This window comes from Protopterus annectens, chromosome 2.part0, assembly GCF_019279795.1.
Source record: "Protopterus annectens isolate FY-2018-M chromosome 2.part0, PAN1.0, whole genome shotgun sequence".
Lineage (NCBI taxonomy): Eukaryota > Metazoa > Chordata > Ceratodontiformes > Protopteridae > Protopterus > Protopterus annectens.
Genome location: NC_056728.1, coordinates 218,806,043 through 218,827,991, shown reverse-complemented (window position 1 = coordinate 218,827,991; position 21,949 = coordinate 218,806,043). Strand labels below are relative to the sequence as shown.

The window sequence follows — 21,949 nt, the reverse complement described above, 5'->3', positions numbered from 1 at the left end:
TGCCCAAAACAAGTAAACCTGTTTAACAGATCCAACACAATTAAAACAGAGGTGTTTCCACTGTCCCAAGCCAATGCGCTCAGTGAAGAGATAGCTGGTCAGACGTTCCTGCAGTTTCATGCCACTGAACAATTAATTATTAATAAGATTTGGCACATGACTCCCACTCGAAATGTAGACACTTGCTTGGTCAAGTCCTGAGACAGCAAGACAGACACCAAAAAAAAAAAAAAAAAAACAGAACAGAGATTTTGTATTTTTTTTTTGGGGGGGGGGGGTCTCTGCATCCCCCCAAACATATACACCAAAACAAAGATAGATATACCTCAAAGAAAAGGGAATATCCCAAGAAGTGCAATATCAGACTCTATAGATGCAAGTCTGGATTTTTGGCTATTCAGTCTCCATATTTTGAGACTTGGTAAAGTAAGGTAAGTCCCAAGACTTCAAATGGTTACTTTTGGCACATCCTCTGTTAGCAAACAATGTACTAGTTTACCTTTGCTTGATCTACACAGAACAACAACTGAGATTGATGATGCTTTGTTCCCGGATATGTCAAAAACAATCAAATGCTACAATAAGAAAATATCAAACAGTTAAGCTACCAAACAGGAAGGCGACCAAGAAATATAACAGACCCTGGCGTATAGTCTCATTAAGACAAAGCTTCCTATCAGACCAGATATTGAGAAAACACCAGAAGACAGGGGAACAATACAACCCAAATGATTGCAATGTCAATGCCTGCAACAATAGTACAAGCAGCTACTCCTGGTGCAGAGCAAACTTTCACCACAATATAGGCCAGTGGGAACAACTAACAAGAGAAACCTTGGAAAAAGTACAGTTGTGCAAGTTAGCTTTGAGTAATAATCACTGTTGCAACAGCCTTAGCTATATTGGTTATAGCTTGCATAGGATAAAATGGCCATCCAGCTTCCAAAGCTTCAGGGCATCTTCCATTCATCCAGTCAACTCAAGGTGAGCTGACTAAAAGGCAGGTTTGGGCAAAAAGACCATCGGAGCTTACATGCCAATAGACACAAGGAGGCTTGACCATGAAAAGGGCAACACTAGAAATAACTAAAAAAAATGTCCACAACCTGGCATAAACATACCATAAAAAGGGGGGATGGAGGGACGGAGCAGCTACTGCAATAGCGATCGTTCAAAACTCTAATGTTAAGTTTACTTACACAACTATACTATGTTATTCACATTGATCACTGCTGCAACAGCCTTAGGTATATGGGTAGACTATCATAGCCAACTACATTTGGGAAGTGTAAGGAAGAGAGTCCAGGAGCCCCTGGAGACTGCTTCTAGCAAAGCTTGATCTGGACCTAGAGAAGGAATCAAGCTTACAGTGCTTTTGTAAAAGTATGCACAGAGGACCAAATAGCAGCTTCTGGAATACTTCTAGAATCCAACACTCTACTACTGTCTTCGCTTCACCTACAGCCTTTTGGAGAGTGGGTCTTAACTATAACTGGAACAGTTAAAGGTTCATAGGTAGGTACTAGGCTACTGGCCCTAGGGCACAATTAAGCCTAGCCAAAAAGTTTGTGCTATCGCCTCCCTCCCAAGTGGTTTAGTTAGCTGCGCCCCTGTCGAGCAGGGCCACAGAAGTGATTCCCAGGGTGAATTTCTGGTTACCCATCCACTCATCAAGATTTCTTGAAGAGTGCCAATGAGGAACTCTGCCTCACATATAAATCGGGACCTTATTCCAGAGCAAGGGGAGTCTCTGGGACACGAATATGCCCCTCCAACACATCCTGTTTATTGATGATGTCAGGCTAATGTCCCTTGAGCATGTAGCTCTGGTGGACTGGGTTTTCCTTAGGTGGAGCATTTCTAGCAATTCGGGGTTTGACATAGCCTTATAGGTCAGGCAGAGATCACCTCTGAGTAGCCGGTACGCGACAAGAGTACAATCTGAATTTTTTTAGCCTCATAGCATAGGGCATCTGTTTAAGGCCAGTTATCCTCTTTGTGAGGTACTTTTGTGGCCTCTCCAGTTGTTGCAGATGTCTTGTTAGGTACATCCCGAACAGGGCATTATATTCAATAATGGGTCTAATAAGTATATGGGGACAATAATCTTCCTTATTCCTAGATGCAAACCCTTTTGTGATAAGATGGGCTGCCACCTATGTTGCAGTTCATAGGTACTCAATTTTTCCCAAAGGGGATAACCATGCACTTTTTGGCATTTAGTTTAAGACCATGGTTTTGGCACCATGTATCTGTGTCCGTAAGACCCTTTTGAAGGATGTCTAAGTCAGTAGGAGTCAGATTATGGCACCCAGTTTGCAGTCGTCTGCGAACTGTGTGAGCCATAGTCCCTCCGTGTTTGCTTGTACCTCAGAGAAATAGATACTGAACAGGAGGGGTCCCAGGACTGAGCCCTGTGGTACACAACTAGTCACAGGTTTGGAGTCTGATCTAGCGTTTCCTATTCTCACTGAATGGGTTCTATCCGTGAGCCAGTTAGCGACCCATCTTGTAACGTAGGGGTTTATATTTAGGTTGGTGAGTTTGTCTGTAATTCCCGAGAGCAGAATGGTATTGAAAGCCTTTGCAAGATCAAGGTATGCTGTGTGAACCACCTTTCCATCATCTATTGCTTTAGTGACCATTTTGAAGAAGTCAACCAGATTTACGAGACATGACCTTCTCTTTACGAACCCAAACTGGGTGGGGTCTAGTGTTTGTAGGTTACCAATGTCGCTGTTTATAAGTTCCATGATGATGCGTTCCATGGCCTTGCAGACTAGACTCGTCAGGCTGATGGGGTGGTAATTCCCGGGGTCAGTGGTTGCACCTCCTTTATGGAGTGGGATAACTGTTGCCGTGCGCCACTCTGTGGGAAGATAGCCTGAGGTGAGGCTGTGGTTAAACATGGTATTAAGGTGAAGGGTGGTTAAACATGGTATTAAAGGTGAGGGGTTAATTCATTTTGGAGCTCATGTAGCACACAGCCTGGGGTGCTGTCTGGTCCCATGGATGTTGTGTTTCTTGCCTTGCAGAGTGCTGTTTTCACTTGGGTGTCTGTGATTTTAGGGGCAGCACAATCTACTGGTATGGATAGGAGATGTTTGGGGGGGGAAGAGGGTGGGGTGAAGTTTTCACTGAACCTATCTGCAATATACTGCCGATATCAGCTGTTCCGTGAACTTTGAACCATTATGCTGTAGCTCAGAGCAGATCTGAGAGTTGCTATTAAGGTTTTTGACATAGCTAAAAAATGCTTTGCGAGAGACTGTTACGATTTTTCTTTCAAAGCTCGCCTTAGCTTTTTATGAGGGTTCCTAGTTTTTTTGTTAAGGTTGGTCAGGGAGCCCCTCCATTCCTGGGTTTTTACTTTTTTTTTGCAGTAATTTCTTCCTTCTATTATAGAGCTTGTTTATGGCTGGGGTCCACTTGACTGGTTTCCTCTTTTTGGAGGCGTGGGTCTTGGTCGGGATAGCACGGTCCATGCAATCATGTAAGTGCTTGTAGAGTGCTTTTGTGCAAGATATAGCAGATTCAGTCATACTGGGATTCTGCGTGGGAGTAACGAAGTTTGCCACCTCTATCCTGAGTAGCATAAAGTTCACTTTGGAGAAGTTTTTAACCATGGTTTCTTTTGGGACGGAGGATGGGGGTGGTATGTGGATAGCTAGGATGAGGAGTTCATAGCCAGATCTGACCAATGAGGAATTTACCACAGGTGTGGAGTATTTGTCCCCCATATTAGTGATGATCAGGTCAAGTATATTTTTACCTCTTGTGGAGGTGTTTACAAGCTGGTCCAGAGCATTGGAGTTCATGTATTCCAAGAAGCGCTGAACAAAGGTATTAGTACTTTCGTAATTTTCCCAACTGATGTTTGAGTAATTGAAATCAAGTAGTATAAGGGTGTTTGGTTGGACTCTCATGTTTTCCAATACCTCGAGGAAAGTGGAGCGAGTGTCCTGGGGCTGGTAAGGTAATCTGTAGCAAGCTACAATCTGTATTGCAGTTTTGCCCATTGTCAGTTGCACTTGGATGATCTTCGAGACATCATACTTTACAACTAGTCTGGAGGTGAGGTTATCCTTGATGAATATGGATACGCTTCCTCTGTTTGTATTTCGGTCTGGGTTTTGTAGTCGAAGTGTGTGGTATGAGTTATAGCCTGGAATCAGTGGGATGCTCTCTCGAGCCAGGTCTCGGTTACTGCACAAATATCAATGTTGTCCATGTTGTGGAGTGTCGAGAGAGAGACAGAGAGAATTTTGAGGTTTAAACTCCTAGTGTTTAGCAGCATGACCCTCAGTTTATCATCGCTAGTATTTGTTAGGGTGATGGATTTTTTTTTTTTTTTTTTTTTTTTTTGAGTCTTGCCTAAAACAAAGGAACTACGGGACTGGTGAGAGCCTTTGCCTGTATCCTGAATTCCAGGGACAGGTGCAAGCCATCTCTGGCGTTGCATCGAGGCTTGTCGAGCAAACTGTTCAATCTCAGCCTTACTACAGAATATGTGCCCAAAGAGTGGCGTACAGCAACAGTGGTCCCTCTCCATAAAGGTGGTGCCTCAACGGATCCTGGAAACTATCGCCCCATAAGCCTGACTAGCTTGGTCTGCAAAGCTATGGAAAGGATTATCATGGACCTCATAAATAAAGATATTTGGGACCTACAGACACTGGATCCTACCCAGTTCGGCTTTGTTAAGGGCAGATCCTGCCTCTTAAACCTGGTTGATTTCTTTGAAACAGTCACCAAGGCCATTGACGAGGGGAAGGTGGTCCACACAGCCTACCTGGACCTCGCAAAAGCCTTCAATACAATACCCCACTCGGGCATTATAGATAAGCTCACCAGCTTAAATATAAACCCCTATGTCACTAGATGGATTGCAAACTGGCTCAAGGACAGAACCCACATGGTTAGAATTGCTGGAGCCATGTCAGACTCCAAACCAGTTACAAGTGGTGTCCAACAAGGCTCAGTCCTGGGACCTCTCTTGTTCGGTATATATTTCTCGGAGGTACAGGCCAACACGGAAGGACTGTGGCTAACCAAGTTCGCAGATGACTGCAAACTGGGTGCCATAATCGACTCTCCAGCCGACACAAGCATCCTCCAAAAGGGCCTCATAGAAACACGCAACTGGTGCCAGAGCCATGGCCTCGAGCTAAATGCCAAAAAGTGTATAGTCATCCCCTTTGGCAAAAACAAAGTGCCCACAAATTACCACATAGGTGGTAATCCATTAAGTACAGTAGTAGTAATTAGGGACCTGGGGACCCAAGTTGATAGCAATCTCTCATTTGACAACCACGTGGCCAAAGTGGTTAGAAAAACTTTTTATATAGCCCACCTAATCATGAAGGGATTCACATCTAGATCAGGGGAGGTCATCGTGCCTCTTTACTCATCCCTCATCAGGCCCATAATTGAGTACAATGCCCCTTTTGGGATGTACCTTACCAGACACCTGCAGCAACTGGAAAGACCCCAAAAGTACCTCACCAAGAGGATCAAAGGGCTCAAACAGATGCCATATGCTGCCCGGTTAAAAAAACTCCAGCTCTACTCAGTGGCATACCGCCTGTTCAGATGCGATCTGTGCCTGACGTATAAAGCCATGTCCAACCTGGAATTAATGGACATGGTGCACCTCAGAAAATCCAAATCCCATCGAGCTACGCGCTCGAGAGACTTGAACCTCAGCACTGAAATAAATAGGACATGCTGGAGGGACAGATTCATAACCTAGAGGCTCCCTTCACTCTGGAATAAAATCCCAGTCCAGGTTAGGCAGAGTCCCTCACCGACTCTCTTCAAGAGGAATCTTGATGAGTGGATGGAAGATCGTAGGTTTACCCCGGGTATCACTTCTGTGTCACTGTTAGACAGAGGCACAGTATACTAACCTCGAAAAAGGGCAAAGCAAAATAAATTTAAAATGGGTGGCGAAAGCCAAACACATTCTGGCTAGGCTTATAAATGCCCTAGGGCAGAGAGGTTCATAGCCTAGTATGAACCTATGAACCTATGTCATCCCAGGCAGATACTGGATCCCCTTTGAATGACACCAAAAACTTAGCCAACTGTTGAAACTTATCATTTCTTCCTTATACTTGGTGAGGGTAAGATGCTACTCAAGGGCTAGAGTCATACCTGCCTTGATTACATAATCAGGGAGCTCTTCTATGTCCCGTTTCATGTAGTCCAGGGAGGTACATCTCAGTTCATTCACACCAACATGGACAGAGTCGTATTTGTACTTGTTGTAGAGTGACCTGAGTTTGTGGGTAATGTGGCGGATTATGACACCAAACAGGCAACTGACAGTGACTTTCTCTTTACCCAGCCTGGTGAGAGGGATATCGGTGTGCTCGGCTATGGTGTCACCTATTACAAGTGCATTGTATGGTGTTTTGCCTTAGGGGCTGTGGTTGTGCAGCACACTGGGTTTTGTGGTTATGTGTTTGTGGGTGTAGGTTGCTTGCATGTCTGCTTTGGAGGTATCCGTTTCTGCAGATTTTTAATTAGACCCTCCGAATATGTCTTTTTGTATCTGTGTGTGTGGGGTTAGCAGTTGCGTGTATGGAGGGTCTATGTGTAATTGGTGTGCTGCAGGTTGGTACCTTCTCCTCTTGACTGTCAGTTCCAGTCGTGACTGGAGAGAGCTTTGCCTCGAGTTATCTATGCAAGTGCATCTCTCACAGAGTTTGGCGTCTTGTGGTAGGAGAAGAGAGTTGTCTGTGTACATGAGGCAGTTGTGACATTGCCTCAGGATGCCCAAATTCATCAGGTGCACAGGAGAACACACTGGGAGCTGGCTCTTGGACATGCCTGAATGGGTTATACTTATTTACCTGGTAAGGAGAGTAACTGGACTGTTCCCTACAAAATAACTGTTGGGGATCGAGTACTATAGTTTGTTAGTGCTTCTGTCTCTTTTTGGAGCAAGTGCTAGTCTGAAAGTGCTGATGTGAGTGCTGAATCTGGAAGAACTGGCTAGTACTAAGGGCAAAACTGAAGAGTAGACTCAGTGGCGTCGGGGATAGTTTAACCCTAGCTAACCGCCGCTGTGCTTTGCGCAAAACCGCACAAATGCGGTTTTTATATCAGAAAGATTAAAGAGATAGAAATTAGCCCAAAATGGCCAATGAAACTACAGTTTCTGGGCAGAAACCACTCTAAGGACAAGTAGGCTGTTCAGAGCTCCCCACTCTCACTGGTGAACAGAGACTTCCTTTTCTGCCCAAGTAAGGCATGGCCAACACAGAAGCTTAAACACAGTCCAGGTATCAGCAGGTATCTGAAATTGGACTTTGCTAGCTTAGTAAGGGGGGGGGGATAGCAAGGTTTTTTTTCCAGGAAGACAGTAGAAACAGGTGAAAAAACAACTTTTACAGTGCAGTACTGGCTGTCGCACGTGAGTGGGAAGCCAGAGACAATTAAAAAAATACAATTTACAGCAAAAACGACTTATTAAAAGTGCAGGCACAAATAAATGCAATTTTCAGTAAAAAATGAGCATTTTGAGAAACAATAAAATGCCGGAAAACAAGCTTGGTGAGTGTAAATAAAAGGTAATAGCCTTGTACAACCATTTGGAAATGGTTTTGACACAGGTTATCCATGCTTATGTCCAAAAAATGAACAACTGATCCTTGAAATATTTTCTTCTGGCAAGATAGCACCCAAGTAGTCCGTGGACATCCAAGGTGTGAAATATCAGGAATGAAACTCAGGAGATAGCTAGGTTTGTCTTAAAGTAAACTCGGATTTCACTTTGGGCATAAAATGAGGATTACTTCTCAAAGAAACCCTGTACCTATGGAAAATGAGAACGAGTTGCAAGCTGTTAAAGTTGAGTCAACCCCAATACCCTTCTTGCAGAAGTCAGAGCAATCAGTAAAGCTGTTTTTCATGTAAAGAATCTAAAGTCATCCAGATTAACTGGTTTAAATGGAGCAACTGTATCTTCTCAAACACAAAATTAAGATCCGAAGGAGGACTACCATTTTTTTCTTGAAGGCTTCTTATGCAAAACCCTTTTTCAAGAACATTTTGACTGCACTGAAAGTGGAGGATCCATTGGCAGACATGCTGAAATAGATGATAAATGGCCAATAAATGAACCCTGACAGATAGTTACATAAACAAGTACTGTAAAACCAGAGAAATAGCCTTGAATGAGTGCTGGTTATGTTTTTGACACCAATTAGAAAACCTTATCCATATTCCAATATATGATTTTTCTAGTAGCAACTTTTCCTCTATTAGTTCCTGATAAACATTTTCAGTAAACAGGTGCCTAAAAGGAATGAAGACCCTATCACCCAGGTAGTCAACTGAAGATGACCGATAACAGGGTGTAATCGAACACCCCTATTCTTGGGAGAGTAGATCCAGTCTGTAAGGGGAATTTGTGGTAACTGCCCCTGGCCATTTCCAAAAGAAGGGAGAACCACAGCTCCCTGAGCCAGAAGAGAGTCACCACAATAATCCTGTGTGATTCCTTTTGAATCTTCTGAAGTACCCTGGATCTTACTGGAAAAGCATACAAGAACACTCCCGCCCAAGGGGGGGGGGGGTCTACTTGAGGAACTCCCTACAAAAAAATGGATCAAATCTTGCAATACCCCCAATCTAGTTTCCATTCGTAAGGGTCTGCTTTGATCCTGCTCAGGCTGTCTGTTCCACAATTTTGCTCTGACAGAAAACAGGATTCTTGCAAGAGTGAGACTGGGTTGTGAAGCTATACCCCAAGCTAGCATGGCTAGTTCTGCAAAGGGGGTATGACCCGGTTCCGTCTTGCGTGTTGATGTACCACGTGACTGCGGTATTGTCTGTAACCCCCTGAGGTCCCGATGACCAAAGATGGTTCAGAGAGTTACAAGCCTTGACCAGGGCAAGCATCTCCTTGATATTTCACTGCCTATGAATAGAATCCCAAGCTGTGAACGAAAAAAATCCGAAAAGCATACTCTAGACACCTGCAGCAACAATTAGGTCAGGTTCCTCAGAAAAAGCCTCCAGGTTCCTCAGAAAAAGCCTCCAGTTTATATTGTCAGAGACAAGAATCAATCTCAAACAGATTAAACAGAAAAAAACTCCTTGGATAAAAACAGCTGAAGCAACAGTCCTGACCGGTGCTGCAACCAGTTTCTTCATATATTCATAGCACTAAACTATACATTTTGGAAGTCATTTAGTTATTTTACATTAAGCTATTGCTTGTTAACCTATACTGAGAAAAAACAAGACAGAGTACCTCAAATTTTCTGAAGAGTTTCAGTTTTGGAAGCATAACCATGCAACTCGTCTAAGGATCTGTTTGTACCATGCAAGATCTCTTCACTAAAAATCTGACAGGAAACAGAAGGTGGACAACTTAAATCTCCCAAATGAGAGACATTACTTTAGATATAAAATGTGAGCAAAAGTACAGTTGTGCAAGTAAACTTACCACAACAGTAACTAAGCAAATTACTGCTGAAGTAGCCTTAGCTAAAACGGTACTATCCTGCCAAGGATACAGCACACATCCAGCTTACAAAGCTTCAACTGTCAGACGGCTCAAGCTGTGACTAAAATGACAACTTTGGGCCCCAAGCCCTTCAGAGCTGCCCTGCCAACAAAGAGAGGGGGAGGATTAATCTTTGAAGGACAATGCTGGGAAGAACAAAACCATACCATGGCATAAACAAGCCAAAAATTAAGAGGAAGAACAAATAACCATACCATGGCATAAACAAGCCAAAAATTAAGAGGAATGGAGGGAGCGGTTATTTCAGCAGTGATCATTCGAACATCTACGGTTATACTAAGTTGACTTGCACAACTGTGCCATGTTCATCAGATTGATCACTGCTCCATTAGCCTTAGCCATATGGGTACATTTCACCTTTTACCTCTCAAATGTAGTAAGCAAGGGTAGAGTCCAGAAGCCCCTGCAGAATGGCCCTACCAAAGCCTGATCTAGACCTACAGAAGGAATCAAGCCTATAGCGCTTTGTAAAAGTTTCCACAGAGGACCACGATGGGGGAATACATACTTTAGCTTAAAGCAGAGTAAAAACAGAAACCACTTTAGGCATGAGACAGATCAGTTCAAAGAAATCCCGTCTATGGAAAATTAGATAGGGTTGACTCATAACAGCTTGCAACTGAAGACACTCTTCTTGCAGAGGTTACAGCAATTAGTAAAACCGTATTCCATGTTAAGAACCTCAGGTCAGACAGATTTACTGGTTCAAATGGAAAAAAAAGTGTTAGCTTCTCTAACGCAAAATTAAGGTCCCAAGAACAGGCCACTAGTTTTCTCGTCAGTCTCGAGTAAAATCCCTTTCAAAAAAAATTTGACACAAAAGCCTAGAAAGAGGATCCATGGACAGACATGCTGAAACAGCCAATAAAATTAACCTTAACAGATGACAAGAAAGATCATAAAAGAGTAACTCACTATATTATAAAACCAGAGAACTAGCCTTGAACTGTTGTTGGTTATGTTGTTGAAATTAACTAAAAAACCTTTTCCATTTACTAATATGACTTTCTAATAACAGGCTTTCTTGCCTCCATTAATACCTGCTACATGTCCTCAGTAAATGGGGGCCAAAAGGAAATTAAGACCCTATCATCCAGGCAGGCTGAAGTCGATTTGGGACGGGGAGTATCAAACACTCCTAATCTTGTGTAGGGCTGGGTGATCAAATTTAATTGATAAAATCGATTTTAATATTTGGTTCAGGACGATGTGTAAAATGGAGCTAGTGATTCACATTTATTTTAGCCTAAGTAGTTACCACAAGAGTGTACCATTTCAACCATGGTGGTTAGGCTCTACTTTATTTTGGTCTACTAATCGTATTTTCGCAGAGAGCCTCATCCCTCGTTCAGTATCCCGGTTTGTTTTTTGCTTAGTTACCACAATGTTCCCAAATGTTTTTATGCACATTTTTTAAATTTTGGGAGCTCCACAAAATTACAGCATCTCAGACTGCTCTCTGTCAACCCGACCAGCCCCTTCGGAGGCCAGCAGACAGTATCAAGATGGTTGCACATGTCAAGTTGGGAGCTCGTCATTAAAACTAGCAGCATCTCCTCCATAATCTGGAAGTGGCTTGGTTATGCAAAGTCCAACACTGAACAAACTACTGTCTGCTGTAAAGTTTGTTTTAAGTCTGCAGGAATTAAAGGTGGCAGCACAACAAACTTATTTCAGCATTTAGGACAGAGGCACACAACCCAGTGAAAGGAGTGTGTTGCCCTGCAAGATGTGCAAGCTAGCAGCAGCCTCCAAAAGCCTGCTGCAAAGCAGATAACAGTGGCAGCGTCTTTTTCACATGGCATACCATACAATAGGAAGGGACCCCAATAGGAATTGCAGATGTGATGACCTTTCATATCGCCAAAGATATGGTGCGCATTTATACGTTAGAAAAAGACTGTTCATCCAGATGCTAAAAACAAATCAACCCCAGATACAAGCTATCAAGCTGAAAATATTTTACTGAAGTAGCCCTACCCCATCTATACAGCAGTACACATGAAAGAGCTGCAAAGCTGCTGCCAAATGTACTGTTTTACTCAACTACATCAGACCTAAAGTCCAGCAGAACCACCTAGCTGTACATGAATTTGGCAGTCTGTTTTGTGGCCAACTGAACTCTGCAAATTCTCTGCCTTCAGGCATCTTACTTTTCCAGTGACCATACTGGCGAAATCATCACCCAGGGGCTAAAAGATTTGTTGACTCATGGAATCGCAGTGAAGAGAGTCACATATATATAACTACAAACAGTGGCACTAACATGATCAAAGCTCTTACAGTGAGCAAAAGCACAAACCTGCAGTGCTTCGGACACAAACTGCACAATGCCAATGGTGAGGGTCTAAATGTCAATGCACGGTTTAATTTGAAATGAATTCATAAAAATGGCGTTTGTCTGAATGATGCTTTCTGATTTTTTTTTTTTTTTTTTTTATTGATTTGACAAAACTGTCTAAATCAACATTTTAGTAACAGAAGGTATTGGTAAATACTAAATCACGTTTAAATAAAAATTTTATTTAATTTTGCATACTTAATTTCAAATGCATATTTAAAAAAAAAATGCACACATGCATCACATACAGCATGTATGTCCACATGTGTACGCATGTATAACTATGTACTGGATGTTAGCTCTTTATAAGCAAAAATAAACTGTTGAAAAGGAGAACATTTAGATTTTCCACAAGTAAAAAGTCTATGCTATACAGTGTGTGATTGTAGTAGATGTCTTAGTATTTGTTCTTTTTTCTAAGCAGAGAATGGTGCAAAGGACCCAAGGATTGATCGTGCCATTGGTGCTTTTTCATTCAGTTGGAAAAGAAGAGAGATGGCTGTGGTACAAGCGGAGCTCGGCTACCCACTTGGCTTTTCCCGGTTAGGGATCGCCACAGCAGAACTCCGGTCTGCTAATGATTGGTAGTTGTTTTACGTGCCGAGTTACCAGCCCTGACGCACAGCCTTCAACGAAGGTACGCCCATTCACGCATGTGTCCACGCAGAAGACGCTCTAGCTGAGAATCGAACCAGACAGCGTCTTATTGCGAGGCGACAACGCTACCGCAGCACCACCACCGCGGATATTACAGAGTCCCCAACAAGGTGGGGTTCAAGTTAAAGGATGATGGAGCAAATTCTGGAACAGGAAAAAGCCACAGCCCGGGTCTTGGTGTCTACTCAGACACCTCGTACCAACCTGGCCAAGACTAGACGTTTTGGAATCGGTGAACAAAGCAGTGAGAAAAAAAAAAAAGACACCTCGTACCAACATGGCCAAGACTAGACGTTTTGGAATCTGTGAACAAAGCTGTGAAACCACTCCAAGACTTCACTGACACCCTGTCTGGGCAGGCTTATGTCAGCGTCTCCTACCTCAAACCGGTGCTTCACCTATTCAAAAGCAGTCTCCTACAGCCAGATGAGGGTGACATCGAACTTACAAGATTACCTTCATGAAAAATATAGTGACCCTGTCTCAGATGCTGTTCAACTGTGTTTTGTTTTTATTTAAAAAAAAAAAAAAAAAAAAATTCCTTGTAACTCACTCATCCACTCAAATTCTCCAATAGTGGTACCCTCCCAAATACATAAAAGTGATCACCGGCCAGCATTTACCCACAGAAAAGCACATGCATAGTCCTAAAACTCACGCTTATATAGAATATCAAGAAATCTTACCCATTCCAGCCTTGACACTTTCTTAAATACCCTAAAATCCCACAACTGGTCCCCTTTGAACACTTCCTTTAGATGACACAATTAACTACTTCAATAAACTCTTCCCTGACACACTCAATAGCCTAGCCTCCTACACGTACGAAACGAATAAAACCCAACTACATTCCCTGGCAACTAAAGAAATGAAACACTCTCTCCAGACTAGAGCCTGGAAACAATGGCAAAAAAGTAAGGGCCCAATGCATGAACTTAACTACAAACAACTTTGTAACAAAGCAAAAAAAACTGGTTATAAATGATAAGAAAAACGACTTCTCAATGCAATTATCTAGCCAAAGTAATAATCCAAAAGAGTTCTGAAAATCAGTCTCAACCCTCCTTAATCCTGGAACCTTGCAAAACCCATCTCCTTCTCCAGCTAATGAACATTTGGGCAATTTGTTGTGGATCAACTTGCAATTCATCAATACCATTCAAAACCTACTCAGCTCCTCTTCAACATCTAACCCCAACTACAATACCTCCCAAGTTCCTATAAACCCTACCCAAGGAAATATTGGCTCTTCCTCATGTAACCCAACAGAAATATCCAACAGTGTTCCTTCTATGCCATTAATTTTTTCTATACAAATCAGTGCAAACCTCCCTAGTACTTCAAATCCTAAAAAACTAAGACGCTGCACCCTCTCTGCAGATAATCTACCATCTGAATTTCTACAACTCAGTGCCACTGCAATTACCTATCCTGTTAGTATACTTATAAATCGCTCCATCACAAAGTCGCATGTCCCCTCAACTATGGAAAAAATCTATGATCACTCCCCTACACAAAAGGTGGCAATACCTTTGATCTGTCTAACTATTCTCTCCCTGTTATCTAAAACCCTCAAGAAATGTATACATGCCCAATTTTTAAAGTATCTCTTAAACCACAACCTACTTGCCGACACCAAACATGGATTTCACCCAGCACACAGCACCACCACAGTCCGACTATCATTTACAGACACTGTCTTTAAAACCCTGGATGCAGGCCTTTTCACCTCTGTGATCCTACTGGATTTATCCAATGCTTTTGATACAATATCACAAAACAAATTACAGCAAAAACTAGAAAGTTTAGGCTGCTCTCCAAATACATTAATATTTTTTTAGCTATCTACAAACAAGGAAACAATCTGTCTAATGGCAAAACAGACACTCAGACCACCTTGAAAGCAATACAGGAGTTCCCAAAGGTTCAAGTTTAGGACCACTTCTCTTTAATACATTCAAAAACAAATCACTATAAAAGCATCCCAACAAAAGTATCCTTGTCCAGCATGCTGATGAATCCACCATAATCTCCATCGTCAGCAATCAGACTTACAATCTAACATTGTATTTGATTGTACACCATCTATTTTTAACCTTTGTAGAATTCATCTTTATCAATATGCTAGGCATTGTTTTTAAATTTAACTTCTTTATAAAGAAATTGTCTGAGGGCGCCCCCCCCCCCCGGCCTCCACTGAAAATGGGTCTCTGATTCGGTGGACTTTCCCTGTCAACAAATGTCAATAAATAAATATAACACCTAAAACTGCTATTAGAGAGCTTAAGAAAAATTGGAGAGAAACAATCAGCTTACAGCAGGGAATATTAAATATAGGTGGGGACTGGAATTTGATTTGCAACAGTGGGGATTTATCTGGGAGACCTAGAAGGGTAAAAATATAACAAAAGAGGGTAGATTTAAGAAATGCAGGAAAATATTTGGTATTGAAGATATGACTTCAGTAGTAGGAACTCGGAATTTACATATTATTCCCAAAGTTACAAAACTGGGTTAGACTAGACAAATTATATTTCTCAGAAACACATGCATCTAATTGAAAGCTTTGATATATATCCAATAACCATTTCAGATCATGCACCAATAACCAAGATAAAAAATACAAATGTAGAAAATGAGACACTGGCACTTTTCCATCTATTAAGAAAAGAGAGGAATTTTCCATCTATTAAGAAAAGAGAGGAATTTAAGGAATAGGTAGTGGAAATTATTCAAGAATTATTACGGAAGACAGAAATTTTTTTCAGAAATTATAATTAGTATGTGTGATAAAATAAAAGTAGAGTTTAAAAACAGAGTAGAAATAAAAGAAAGAATGATATGGTTAAGAAGTAACAAGAATTTAAAGGGTGCTGACAAAAGGTTAAAGCATTGCAGAATACGGGAAAAAGAAAATGAGTATTTGGATAATCTGCACGAGTTCTGAAAGATTAGCACAACTGCACAACTCAAGGCAACAGAAAGTAGAAAGGGTCGTTGCAAAACCTAGTGAGCCTATAACAAGAAAAAAAAAAAAGATACGGGAGAGGTGCTGAAGATATTTTGGAAATTGAATGTATAAAAGCAAAAAAATATGGAAATCTAGAAAGAGCACAAATTAAATTATTTATGGAAGATGTAAGTATCCCAAAGGTAGAGGAGGCTCAACAATTAACGCAGGAAGCATCAAAATCCCGGAAGAAAGCTGTGATGGCTATATCACCTAAAGACGGTACAGACCCATTGAACCCAGCTTCTTACAAGCCCATTTCAATTTTTTAAACCATGACTATAAAGCATTATGTCCATCACAGATAAAAAATATCAATTTGTTAGACATGGATCAATGTGGTTTTATGGAGGGGAAACAAACATTTGACAAGATTAATAGAAAAATAAAGATCCATAATGAAGTAGAATGCAAGAAAATACTGTTGTTGCATCTTGATGCAGAGCAAACTCAGATTTTAGGAGTAGGGTAATGGAAGCATTTGCATTCCCTGATGGAATAAGGTTAAACAAATGGATATATGAGAGATCAGAGGCAAATATTAAAGTGGGAGAGTTCCTCTCTGATAAGTTGCGTCTTAAGGAGTCATGTCTTCTTTCTCCTTTGTCATTTGCATTATATTTAGAGCCACTAGCAAAGAAAATTAGGGACACTGAAATTCACAGATATAAGTATGGTAGTCAAGAAAAGTTGGATTTATTTGCAAACATATATTTTGTACCTCATAAATCCAGAAAATGGCACGTCAGTGCTGTTGAACATTCTGAAACAGTTTTAAGTCTTTTTAGGACATAAAATTAAAGACGACAAATACTATAGCTACAACACTAGAGCACAAAAACTTTCAGCACAACGACTCGGGCAACAAAAAGTAGAAATGGCTGTTGGCAAGCTAAGGAAGCCTGTAACAAGAGATCCTGTAGAGGTATTAAAAATATGTCGGAAATTCTATGAAAATCTGGATAAAGCAGAGAAATATGGAAATCAATTGAAGATAAAAATGGAAATGTTTATGAGAAAATGAAATATGCCAAGGTTAAAGGTAGATGAGGCTCAATTACTAACAGGATAGGAGGAGATGAGATAAAAATTGTGATATATAATCTATCTACAGGAAAGTCCCCAAGAATAGATGGCATTCCTGTGGAAGTTTGGAAGCTAGTTGGGAAAAAATAACGATCTGGAAGGCTTTGTTTAACAGTATTTTAAAAGAAGTACCAACATCCCGGAAGAAAGAGGTGGTAGCTGTAATACCTAAAGAGGGTAAAGATCCATCAGCTTCAGGGTCATACAGACCCGTTTCAATACTAAACCATAAGTGTTAATGTTTATAACAGCTAAAAGAATAGCAAACTGATAGATAAGGATCAATGTGGTTTTATGACGGGAGGCAAACATTTAACATTAACAACACTGATGATCCAGAAGGAAGCAGAATGTAAGAAAAAAATAAATGAACAACAATGCTGTTGGTGGGTCCTGACGCAGAGAAAGCATTTGACAGAGTACGCTGGGACTTTAATGAGCAAGGCAATAGAAGCATTTGCATTTCCCGAGAAAATAAGGTTGGATTAGAAGGATATATGAGGGATCGGATGCGAACATTACAGTGAGTGGGGTCCTCTCTGATAACCAGACAGGGGTGTCGTCCTCTTTCCGCTTTGTCATTTGCATTACAATTAGAACCACTGGCAAAGAAAACAAGGGACTCAGAAATCTGAGGATATAATTGGTATTGTACCCATGAAAAGCTATTTGCAGATGACATTACTTTATACGTGACAAAACCAGAAAAGGGAAATTACAGTGCTGTGGAAACATACTGGGTCAGCTTCAAATCTTTTCCGGATACAAATTTAAGCTAAAACAAAGGCAATAACAGTAAATTAAGTGCCCACATATGAACTGGTTCAGCAATATTCATATTTATGGGGACATGATAAAATGAAGTACTTAGGAATAAGGATTAAAGGGGATCCCAGTATGGCAGCCAAGAATATGTGGGAAGAGACGAAACAAAATATGAAAACTGAAGCTCTGTTATATGGATATCGATACAAGATACAAGCAGTTAAAATGTTTTTAGTCCCTTAAAAATATGCCTGCCCTGTGTACAAGAGTAACCAAAGAACAAAAAAACTCCAGAAATGGATTGCTTTGGTTCTCCAATGGCGGTTCAACTTAGTGTTGGTCATATTTTGCTTGTATATATATATATAAAAAAAAAAAAAAAAAGGAGTAAACAACCAGAGGAGAAGTTATGGATAGCAATTAAAGAGTTGAAGGATTTTATCTGGGAGGGAAAGATGCAAACAGTCAAGTGGGATAAGCTTATTCTTCCAAGAGAACAGGGAGGATTGGGATTACCCGATTTGAAGGGGTATTTCAGAGCAACACAGTTAAGACTGCTATACATAGCACTAGAGAAAACTATAATTTAAAGTGGAAAGAGATGACAATGAAACAGAGGGGAAGCTCAAAAAACAAGGAGATACTAGGATTTTGGATGCAGACCTTTGAGAAAAACAATAATCATCATTTAAATTATTTACATATAGTAGCAGACAGTATAGCAAGAACTAAGCCAACATGGGATGGGAGAAAGGAGATTTCACTGACAGGGACAACTACAATTAGGGATACAGACAACAGCCAAGATGGAGGCTAGAATTTTTTGGAGAAAAATGGCAAGGGAGCCAATGTATTGGAAAAAAAATAACTAGGTACAAAAAGGTAGTAGAATGGGAAAACACCAAGAACTTATTTTGACTGCAGGTTACAGATTGCCTTCCCAATTAAGGATTAATATCAGAGTATAGGCAAAGAGAAAGAAATAGGAGGGTTCCTAAACAAAAGACCAGCACTGGTAGAGTTTTTAGTAGAATCTAGAACAGAAGTCGTCATTAAGAAAGGAATAATTAGTAGAGCAAATAACATATTGCAGGATAACTAAGAATCAGAGGATGTTAGAAAGGATTGGGTAGAGAAATTAGATAAGCAATTCACAAAAAAATGGGGGGATATATGCACATCTCCCAAATATGCAACAATCTAGAATATTTAGGATCTTTGGTTGGAAGTGTTTACACAGGTATTTTTATAAGCCAAGTAGACTCCAAAGAATTTTTTCTGAGGTAGACAAAATGAAGGGGAAGGAGGTGGTAACTGGTAACATATTTTCTGGGAGTGTAATGAGTTGGCAGACTTTTTAAAGATTCCCTGCAGGCTGCTCTGTCAGAGATGCTGGGTGAGCAAATTGGTGTAACTAAGGAAATGATTTTTCGTGCTAAGCAACAGAATTTGAATTGCCTAAACATAGTAAGGCCTTGCTGAAACTAATTATGATGCCAGACAAAAAAGGAATCACTAGAAAACGGAAACCAAAGTCTAAACCAACTTCTCTAGTAGTAGTGAAGGCAGTAAGAGATAAAACTGGAATTGGGGTCTTTAGAAAATGGTAGGAGCAAATTACACAGGAAAAAATGGGAAGTGTGGGATCAATGCATGCAGAGGAGGAACGAGGTTTAAAAGAAGGCAGGAAATAAAGGAGTTATGTAATGGCTGACTGAATGACTGGCTATATTACATGTGATATACAACATTTGCAGCTACAGTTGTGTCTGCATGGTCTGTAATGTATAATGTTTACAACAGATTGTGTTGGCATGGTTTATTTTAATTTACATAAATGTAAGACTGCCCATGTCATACATGATAATATAATAAAGATGTTTCTTGTTTAAAAAAAAAAAAAAGAGCTAAAATACTGCAAGGGAATCTTTAGAAAGAATAGGAGCAAGTTATATAGAAAAAAATGGAAATTGTCAGAATAATCTTTTGGAAGAGGAGTGAGGTTTAAAGGAAGGCAGGAATTGATCAATTTATGTAATGCTGGACTGATAATTATAATGTTTGCAACTGGGAATGTTAATATGGTTTTCTTTTATACAAAAGAATATCTGCCTACGTCTCAAGTGATGATTCAATAAAATGTTAAAAAACAGCTACTCAGCAGCAACCTTTGTAAACTCATGTATAGTACCCAAATACTCCTTTAAATTCCCATTAGCACTCTGCAGTTGCTCCTCCCCTTACTGTGAGTCCCATTATTCTGCAATACCTTAACTTTTATCAGCTCCTGTAAGCAAACTACTTCCTCTCCAATTTCTAAATATTTTAAATTGCATTTTATCTAATATACTAGCAATTCCCTTCTGAAATATGTTCCACTTTCCCTATAATCTTGAACTATATGCAGTAGCCATTTTGTTTAACACATACATAAGAAACATTCAGTATCTTTTTTTTTTTTTTTTTTACATCAGTCTGCATATTAATCTTAGTTTCTATTGTTTGATGATTTTATATAGTTATCGGAAGAGTAAAGCTTTTAAATTAACTACATGTTCCTGTGAAATATTACTTCTATTCAATCTAACCCAGATACTGTATCATAGGTAATATGTAAACTCTGAGCTAGAACCTGCTACTGAATACACATCTTCTAACCCATTTATTTTTGCATACTTCAGAAAGTTACCCTTCTCTGTTACATGTTCCCTTCTAGGTCCCCCAAATACAACATCACTATTGCAAATCCGGTCTCCGTCCCAACTCATAAATAATATTCATTGCTGAAAACTTTCACCCAAAACTCTCATGAGAGCCAAAATACTAGTTTTAGATTAAATACAAATACTGGCTGGTGTAATCCTTCACTTCACTTGAGTTTCAAGGCTATTTTAGTCTAATGACCATGTACGACTGCCAATACCCATCCTCAGGGCTTCACCTCCTTTTCTCAAGGAGAAAGAGACCAGCAAGTCCTGGGATAAATTAGAGAACACCCATCTACTCTTCCAGGTTTAATTTAAAAGTAGGTATTGAAATCACATATTTCAACCTTGCAAAGGTAATTTATTTTGGAGAAGTCGGGGTGCCGTGTGATTACTCACTCTCCACCATCTTCCGTTTATCTGCTGATAAAGGCTCAGATCTCTGTTTCTAGTGTTAACTGGAATATTTGATTTACTAAGATACAGGAGGTCAAAGATCACCTAATCTGTAATATTGCAATATGCAAAGCACAGATCACCCCTCAGGAGTCTATAAGACTCAGTACAATGACAGGGTTTTCAGTCTCTCTTGATAAAGGTTCTTAAGACCAGGAATCATTCTAAGAAACTTTCAAGCTTATAATTTGTTGAGCTATCCAAAGAGATGGACTGCTATACTCACAGAGTCCGATCAGTGCAAAATTTAGGGGAATTACAAAATAACTGGATCTAGATGAACTACCTTTGCCTATCAGTTCTGCTGAGAAAACTTTTCTGGCTACAGATGCCACACATACCTCTGAACCTCTTTGCACAAGAAATCTGGACAAAGGCCCAAAAACAGGGACAGACCTTAAATATTACTTTTAGAATGTTACACTACTGCAAAAATAAAAAATGTTACATTGGCATGCATTTTCTGAAGGATATGAAATCTGAAATTCAAACGTCTATCATTATTTAATAACTTCATTCCTGAATGATAGGTCAGAAATGCACAAATTGTATGCGGGACAGACCAAAAATAGTCAAAAATCTGGACATCCTATGAAAATCAGTACAGTTGACAGGTATAGTGCCACAATCATGACCTAAGGAGGGGGAACTGTCGACCAAAGTACCCAACTCCCTTTTTGTTTAAAAAAATACGTTATCAATAATGCACACTGCAGTTAAACTTTTCAGCATTCAGCTTAAGCCATTTGCCATATACCTGCTATTAACTAAGTAATGCCCTGTCTGAAGGGGTTTTGACAATTACTTACAGTTTATTTATTTTACATTTGTTGACCGGGATAGTCCGACTGGATACATGTCCACTTTCAGTCGAGGCCCAGGGAGAAAAGCTCCAGATGTACATACAAAGACTATTACATATAGTGTAAAAATGCAAAACATTTGTTAAAATTAGTCTATAAGATGCAAGTTTACATATTAGATAAAAATCTATTATCTTTTTAAGACTCAAAGCAGTATATGATAAAAACATTCACAAATTCATACCATCAGTTTAACAATTAATCCCTTATTAGGTTGTAGACAAAAACTTGGGATATAGTCAAAGTAGAGGAAGACGACCAGTTGTATCATACAGGCATGTAGTATTAGTTAGTCTGGAATGGTGCATGGGCGCAGCCAGTGTAGTTTGAAGTACTGTCTTAGATTTCTCCTGAATTGCATTGGGGAGACTTCTGGAACTCCCTTACTACTGACCTCATTTCAGGATTTGCCCACGGAGTTCGCAAACAGTGATTCTCCAGCTAAATTATTAGCTTTGAAAGTTTGAACTAAGCATTTGTCAGATGAGCGTAGTACCCCAAGATTACTATAGGGAGTGATTAGGT

General features: G+C 40.2%; 1 protein-coding gene across 2 annotated transcripts in view; it reads right to left on the bottom strand.

Annotated features, from left to right (window-relative positions):
- Window positions 1-21,949, bottom strand: part of LOC122793025 (MOB-like protein phocein) — a 565,681-nt gene that overhangs the window by 294,612 nt on the left and 249,120 nt on the right. The window lies entirely within an intron of this gene.